This window comes from Natator depressus, chromosome 8 (genome assembly GCF_965152275.1).
Source record: "Natator depressus isolate rNatDep1 chromosome 8, rNatDep2.hap1, whole genome shotgun sequence".
NCBI lineage: Eukaryota > Metazoa > Chordata > Testudines > Cheloniidae > Natator > Natator depressus.
In genome coordinates, this window is record NC_134241.1 from 511,042 (window position 1) to 519,362 (window position 8,321).

Consider the following 8,321-nt stretch of genomic DNA (forward strand, 5'->3'; position numbering starts at 1 on the left):
ATGCTTCCTCATGTCGATTCCATTCTAGGTGTATACGCACCCACGTGCACAGTTGTAGGAGACTTTGGCCTTAGCGGTATCCGCAGGGTTGGCTGTGGTGCCCTCTTGAGTGCCACGCTCATGCATCCATATATTAGGCACTGTCAATCCTACACCCTTTCTTACTGCCTGTGACAGTTGGTTGGAATGCCTTGTCTTGCAGATCGCAAGAACATAAGCAGTTCTTTACAGCCTTTATCTTCTTTGTATATAGTTTGTAGGTACTTAGCCATTAAGTGTTAGGTTAGTTAGTACAGTAAAAGCTTTGTTATCTGGCATGTTGGGGAGGTGCCAGTTAGTCAAAAATTCCAGCTAACTAAGAGTTATAATTACCAATGGATTTCCAATTTTCAAAGAATTAGAATAAAATAAAGTGAATAAACATTCCTGTTCTCACGGTTTTCAAGATGTGTATAAATATCTATTTTCTGTTTTAATGACAACATAACTCTTATGCTTTTTGCTGGTATTTTTGATGCCATAAGGGTAGGATGGCATTGATATTTTATGATAAACATAGGACAGTACACCACATAATAAACCGACTGATCACAAGGGCAGATACAAACAGAAAGAACAGCATTCAGCTCTTCTCTGCTAACTCGAGTGTTGTCTGACTGCTCTCGGAAATACATGGGTCCTGAATAGTTTCAGCATCGATTCCGGTTAGCTTTGGCATTGGTCCCTGTAATTAGATTGAAGTTTTATATTGGGAGATATCAGAAATGCCGGTTTCTACAGCTTTCCGGTTGGTAGAGTGCCAGATAACACAGCTTTTAGTGGTTTCAGAGTAGCAGCCGTGTTAGTCTGTATTCGCAAAAAGAAAAGGAGTACTTGTGGCACCTTAGAGACTAACCAATTTATTTGAGCATAAGCTTTTGTGAGCTACAACTCACTTCATCGGATGAAGTGAGCTGTAGCTCACGAAAGCTTATGCTCAAATAAATTGGTTAGTCTCCAAGGTGCCACAAGTACTCCTTTTCTTCTTACAGCTTTTACTGTAGTTACTCCTGGCTGGGCCTTCGTCCTAAAACAGGGCATGCCCCGCTCTCCTAGGTTCAAACCATGGTAGACAAGCAGCAAGCCTATCAGTGACACCGTGCTTGAAGTGTTTGGGGGAATCCTATAGAAAAGACAGTTGTCACATCTGTAAAACCTTTTGACCTAGAACCCGAAAGGAGCAGGATATTAACTTGAGGGCCCTCCTCATGGAGGCTGCGCTTTGTCCTGTATTGGAGCCCTCCCATTCGGACCCCACACCGAGCACTTTGGATTCCATGTGGAGCGCACCGCCAGCACTGAGCTCTGCCTAGCATCATTCCCCCTCACCGGTGCCTAAAAAGTGGCAAAAGAGAAGGAGCCCCCCGGCACGGAAGGAAATGGGGCTTTGGGCAAAGGACAAACATCAGGCCATGTGCCTACCTGGGGGCTTCACGGGTACCACGGCGGTCAGACACCCCAGCCCAACCAGGGATCTGACAGGGGGGAGCGGCAGTGGACCCCGGTATCTCCCAGGGCACTCATTGCCTGAAGCAGCCCTGGCGGCTAAAGAACAAGTAGGCCGACTGGCACCGCAGGCCCCACACCAGGCAGCAGACTCAGCTAAGACCCCAACATCTAAGGGCAAGCTAATCATGGGACCACTTCATAGGGCAGTGGACCACCCTCAGTCACTGGACTGCAGGCACAGATCTCCACGACCTTCGACCCGGGCACCGTATCCTAGGTCTCTGACTAGAAAGCCCAGGTCTTTGATGTGCTCTCCACCTACAAGACGTGGAACATCAGAGTTGAGGTGCCAGTCCCCATACTACCAGTACTGGTGAGCTTCCTGTCAGAGATCGCCATGGCCAGGTCACGTTCACCCGGACAGTCTCCCAGATGTTGGTCCCTGCCCAGGCGGGGCCACTCCTTGTCATGGCACCGATCCCTTTACACTGGTGCCGTTCATCAGGCAGGCACCATTCCTCGCCCTCACCTTGCCAGTCGCTGACCAGAGTAGTCAGACTCAGGCCTCGACAGCTTCACCCTGGTTGCTGGAAGGGCCGTGGTCTGAGTCAGACCAGGAGTTCAGACCGTCGCCAAGACAAGGTGATTTGCAGCCGACTCATGAGACCAGCGCAGCACCTACAGTGACATCGTGGCAGCAGGGACAGTGGCTTGCTCAGAGGTCACATTAGAACCTGTGGGACATGTCAGTAAGGGCGATCCCATGTTCCCCTAAGCCCTCCCTAGCTGCCTTGGACAAATTGGTCCCAGCACTGGAGTCGGAATGCGAGGGCAGCACTCCGAACCCCAGCACCTAAGGAGCTGTCCCCGGAGAGAGCGGGGGAATCTGCTTCTCCACAGGTGGTACAGTCATCATCCTCGGACAAAGCAGTAGCAGGTCCCTTGGAAACAGGCTGTCCCCCCGATGACTTCAGGGAGCACCAGGCCCTCCTTAAAAGGGTGGCTGCTAACTTGAACCTACAGATTGAGGATATCGCAGAGGAGTCCGATAGCCTCTTTAATGTTATATCCTTTGCCACCCTAGCCCGGGTTGTGCTGCCTGTCCACCCAGAGGTCCTCCAAATTGCCAAATCGCTGTGACAAACCCCCTCTTCCATTCCGCCACCTGCTAAGAGGGCAGAAAAGAAGTATTACGTCCCTGCAAAAGGGTTCACATACCTCTACATGCACCCTCCGGTGCCATCACTGGTCATGTTCACTGTGAATGAAAGGGACAGGCAGGGCCACATTAGTGGCACACTAAAGAACAAAGATGCCAAGAGACTTGATTTATTTGGCAGAAAGATTTATTCGGCGGCCAGCCTACAATTCAGGGTGTCTAACCACCAGGCACTGATAGGCAGGCACAGGTTTAACCTGTGGGATTCCTTTAATGAGTTCAGAGAGGCCCTCCACAGGATCGAGCCCAGGAGTTCACTGCTTTGGAGAACGAGGGCACAGCGGTGGCAAGGGGAACCCTCCCAATAGCCTGGGATGCTACAGACTCAGTGGCTGTGGTGGTCACCTCCGCGGTGTCCATAAAGCGCAGCTCCTGGTTACAGCCCTCCAGGTTGTCCCAAGAGAGGAAGGCCACTATACAGGACCTTCCGTTTGAGGGGGCGGGGCTCTTCTCCAAGCTCATGGACTCAAGGCTCTGCAGCCTGAGACTCCCAGGCCACTCTCTGCTCCTTGGGCCTTCACACTCCTTAGGAGGCCAGGAAGCTGTTCCATGCTCCACCTCCTCCACCCCTGTAGTCTAGATCCCGGGGAACTCCCCGATTTGGTTCCTACAGGAGAAAGGACCGAGACAAGGGGTCTAAGCAGCGACACTCGTCATCTTCCCACCCATCTGCTCAGCCTGACCCTCCCAGAAACCAGGGAGGCCAGAAGCAGGCATTTTTGAGGGTGCACTCGAGGATGACACCCCAGTCACTTCACTGGATCCACTCTCCCTCTTTTTTTCTCAGCCGCCTCCGCCCTTTCTGATCAGCCTGGTCTCTGCTAACCTCAGACCGTTGGATGCGTGACACAATTTCTTCAGGCTACACCCTGCAGTTTGTCACAGTCGCTTCCTACATATCAACATCAGGGAGCTCAGAGTGGTTCGCCTGGCCTGCCGAGCCTTCCTACCTCACATAGAAAGCAAGATGGTCCAGGTCTTAACGGACAACACAGCAACTATGTTCTATATCGACAAGCAAGGCGGAGCCAGATCGTCTGTCCTTTGCCAGGAAGCCCTCAGGCTGTGGGACTTCTGTCTGCAGCACAACATCCATCTCGTAGCTGCTCAACTTCCCGGGGCCAAGAACGCTTTGGTAGATCACTTCAGTAGGATCTTCTCGTCTCACAAAGAGTGGTCCCTCCATCCAGAAGTGGTCAGCTTCATCTTCCACAAGTGGGGAACTCCCCAGGTGGACTTGTTTGCCTCCAGACAGAACAGGAAATGCCACGTTTTCTGTTGATTTAGGGGATTGACGGAGGCTTCTTGTCAGATGCTTCTCTGCTCCCGTGATCGGGAGCTCTGTTTTAAGCCTTCCCCCCAGTACTGTTAATTCACAGAGTCCTCAAGAAGATCAAGCAGGACAGGGCAAAGGTGATCCTCATAGCGTTGGCTTGGCCGTGCCAACATTGGTTCAGCACACTGCTGAACCTCTTGGTGGCTGCTCTGTTACAATTCCCGCTCCGGCCGAATCTGCTGTCCCAAAACCATGGCAGTTTTCTGCATCCGAACCTGGCAGTGCTGCACCTGACAGCTTGGCTGCTGCATGGTTGAATGAGCAGGAGCAGCAGTGCTCGGCCGATGCTCAACAGGTCTGGCTGGGTAGTAGAAAGCCCTCCACCAGAGCAGCTTACCTGGCCAAATGGAAGTGGTTTGCCTGCTGGAACTTGGATAAAGACATTCAGCCCAAGCGAGTGTTGCTGCAGTTAATCCTGGACTACATTCTGCATCTCAAGCTCCAAGGCCCATCCCTTTCATCTATCTAAGTCAACTTGGCAGCTATCACAGTCTTCCATCTGCCACTTGAGGTTAGGTCACTTTTTTGCCCAAGACATGACTGCCAGGTTCCTCAAGGGCCTTGAGCGCCTTTACCTGCACGTCAAGGACCCCGTTCCTCCATGGGACATGAATCTGGCCCTGTCGTGGCTCATGGAACCCACCTTCGCGCCTCTGGCTTCCTGCTTCCTTCTCCTGTCCTAGAAGGTCGTGGTCCTAGTTGCGATAACATCTGCCCGCTGAGTCTCTGAGATTAGGGTGCTCACCTTGGAACCAACTGCCCTATACAGTATTTTACAAAGACAAGGTCCAGCTGCGGCCGCACTCTGCTTTCCTGCCCAACATGATCACTCTGTTTCATATGAGCCAGGACATTTTCTTACCTGTCTTTTTTTCCAAAGCCGCATAAGGTGGAGGAGGAGTATTGGCTGCATTCCCTGGATGTCAGGAGCGCTCTGGCCTTCTGCATTGAAAGGACCAAGCCATTCCGCAAATCAACGCAATTGTTCACTGCAGTGCTGAACTCTAGGGTACAGATGTGGGGACCCGCATGAAAGACCCCCTAAGCTTATTTCTACTAGCTTAGGTTAAAACTTCCCCAAGGCACAAATTCTTCCTTGTCCTTGGAACAGTATTGCTGCCACCACCAAGTGAGTTAAACAGAGATTTAGGAAAAGGACCACTTGGAGTTCCTGTTTCCCCAAAATATCCCCCCAAGCCCCTTCACCCCCTTTCCTGGGGAGGCTTGAGGGTAAACAAGGTAAGCACAGACCAGACCCTTGGGTTTTTAGGACACTAAAAACCCCAATCAGATTCTTAAACAGATCTTTTATTATAAAGGGGAAAAAAGTAAAAGAACCACCTCTGTAAAATCAGGATGGAAGATCTTATTACCCCATAAAATTATTTAAAACAGAGGATTCCCCTCTAGGCAAAATGTTAAAGTTCCCTTCCTCTTAGCATAGGGAAAATTCACAAGCTAAAACAAAAGATACTAACGCATTTCCTTGCTATTACTTACTATTTCTGTAATTTTAGATGTATCAGTAGGAGCTGGATTATTTGCTTGGTATCTCTTTGTCTCTGGAGTGAACAACAAAAGCACAAAACAAAAACCTTCCCCCACAGATCTGAAAGTATCTTCTCTCTTATTTGTCCTTTTGGTCAGGTGCCAACCAGGTTATCTGAGCTTCTTAACCCTTTACAGGTAAAGGAGGGATTTTATGCTATCCTTAGCTGTATGTTTGACAGGCTGATAGGACAAAAGTTCGCCCAGTGTCTGCTCAAAGAATTTTTTCTTAGATCATAGCAGCAGCGAATTCAGGCAGTGATCAGGCAAAGATGCCATCCCCAGCAATTTGTAACCACCCACTCAACCAGGGCACAGGCCTCTTCTGCAGCTTTTCTGACCCAAGTGCCTATCCATGACATTTGAAGGGAGGCGACCTGGTTGTCTGTCCATATGTTCACGTACCACTATGCACCTATCCAGCAGGCCCGGGACGATGCTGGCTTCAGGCGGGCAGTACTACAAGCCGCTAAACTATTAACTCCGAGCCCACCTCCAAAGATACTGCTTGTGAGTCACCTAGAATGGAATTGACATGAGTGAGCACTCGAAGAAAAAACGGTTACTTACCTTTTAACGATTGTTCTTGCAGATGTGTTGCTCTTGTCCATTCCATTACCCACCCTCCTACCAGAGTTGCCAGCTGGAAGGAACGGAGAAGGCATAGGCTCGACGGCACCCAGTAGACCAACATGTGAGCGTGGCACCACAGCCAATCCTACAGATATGGCTAAGGCAAAAGTCTCAGAGCTGCGCACATGTGCGCGCACACACCTAGAGTGGAATGGGCATGAGCAGCACATCTCGGAGAACAGTTACAAAAGGTAGGTAACTTTTTTCTGAGCCCAAATGCAGTTTCTGAGAACTGACTTGGGAGACTGTTGCATAGAATGGATAACACGATCTGTGGCTGTTTAGATCTGGTAAATCTATCAAATCAAACTTCCTGGCCCATGCTGGAGCTGTCAAGACAACGTAACCTGCTTTTTGCCTCAGGTTTCTCAGGACCCTCACTTTCACAGGGATTGGTGGATATGGGTATATAAACCCTAACGCCCAAGGATTGGGGAAGTCCTCGTTCAGGGAGCCTGGGTTTTTGCCTGAAGCTGTGTACAACTGAGTCTGAGACTACTTGTGGCTTCACAAAAGTCCCTGCTGAACTAGTCTGCCAGGATGTTCTGAAATCCAGGAAGGTGCCAAGCTACTGGTGTGATCTGTGCAGAATACTCCACCCCTCCCACAGCTGGGGCTTCTTGACAGCCTGGAGAAGAGTCAGAAAAATCTTGCATGCCAGGCAGCTGGCCCTAAAATGTTTATGTGCAAACAATCTTCCTGAGGGGACCATAGTCCCTGAATTTGAAGCCAGATGAGGCCTCTCTGATAACATAGCTCCACTCGGAGATAGTCTTTGTAATTAATGGTATGGAAAAAGAAACACCAGTGAACACCTGCAGGGGTTCTGTCCTCCACTGTGGGACTGACTGTATCCATGGGGTGCCTGGTGGGTAGACATACCACTCTCAACACCACCTTTGATCCATGCATGGAAGTCTGGCATGCTGTGTGACAAAAGTGCATGAGATCATGTGTCCTAGAAGTCAGAGCGTGATCTCACTGGTATTCCTGGATGGGTTTGAAGTCTGTTGATGATGATGATCTCTTGTCTGAAATCCCTGCTGTGGAAGATAGAGTCTGATAGTGCAGCTATGAACTCTATGGTGTGACCTGAGGGCTGTGAATTTATTGACTTTGAAACGTAACAAGGGAAAATTTTAGGACGCTGTGCTTTGTTGGTCACCTGTTGGGTTAATCTTTGAATTAGCAGGTCATCAAGATGTCTCCTTTCTATCTTTTTCTCCTTAGAAGAGCTGCTTATTGCTGAGAGACACTGGGTGAAAACTGTTGGAGCTATAGCGAAGGCAAAACTCTGTACTGGGAGTGGGAAACAAGTATTTCCTGTGACTGCTTTCTGTTAGGAGTTGAGACAGAATTGCCCTAGAATCCTGGGAGGAGTTGGGAGCACAGAATTGCCCTGGAATCCCAGAAGCAGCCAGCACATCCCTGCAGCTTATGGGCAGGGGGGAAGAAAAGGGCTCTATGCACAGCCCTTGCCTGCAGGCACTGCCCCCCAGCAGCTCCCATGGGCTGGGAACAGCAAACCATGGTCAATGGGAGCTTCAGGGGTGGCACCCACAGGCAAGGGTAGCACATGGCAGAGTGGCTTGCCCCACCTCACCCCCAGGAGCCACTGCTGGGCATGCTGGCCACTTTCAGGAGTGGCGTGGGGCTATGGCAGGCAGGAAGCCTGCCTTAGCCCTGCTGCAGACCACTGCCACCCTGCACCTGCTCAAGGTAAGCAGGGCCAGAGCCTGAACCCCTCCTGCCCCCCAACCCCCTGCCCTGAGCCCCTTCCTGCACACTGCACCCCCTCCCACACCAGCCCTACATTCATGGCCCTGTATACAATTTCCCCACCCAGATGTGGCCCTTGAGCAAAAACAAAAAAATCATCAAATCTACTTTATGCTAATATGGCTGTAGAAAGGCTAAAACAGGTGATGTTTCTGGATGATCACAGGGTTGGTACTATCATCTAGGACACTTGTTACAGGCACATTTTTGCACAGGTAAAACACTAAGTAAGTTTGTATATTTATTGTCATGCATAGACCATGTAACAGAATATACAAGTTGAGAGGCAAGGTAATGTTACACTTTGGAATTAAGGCC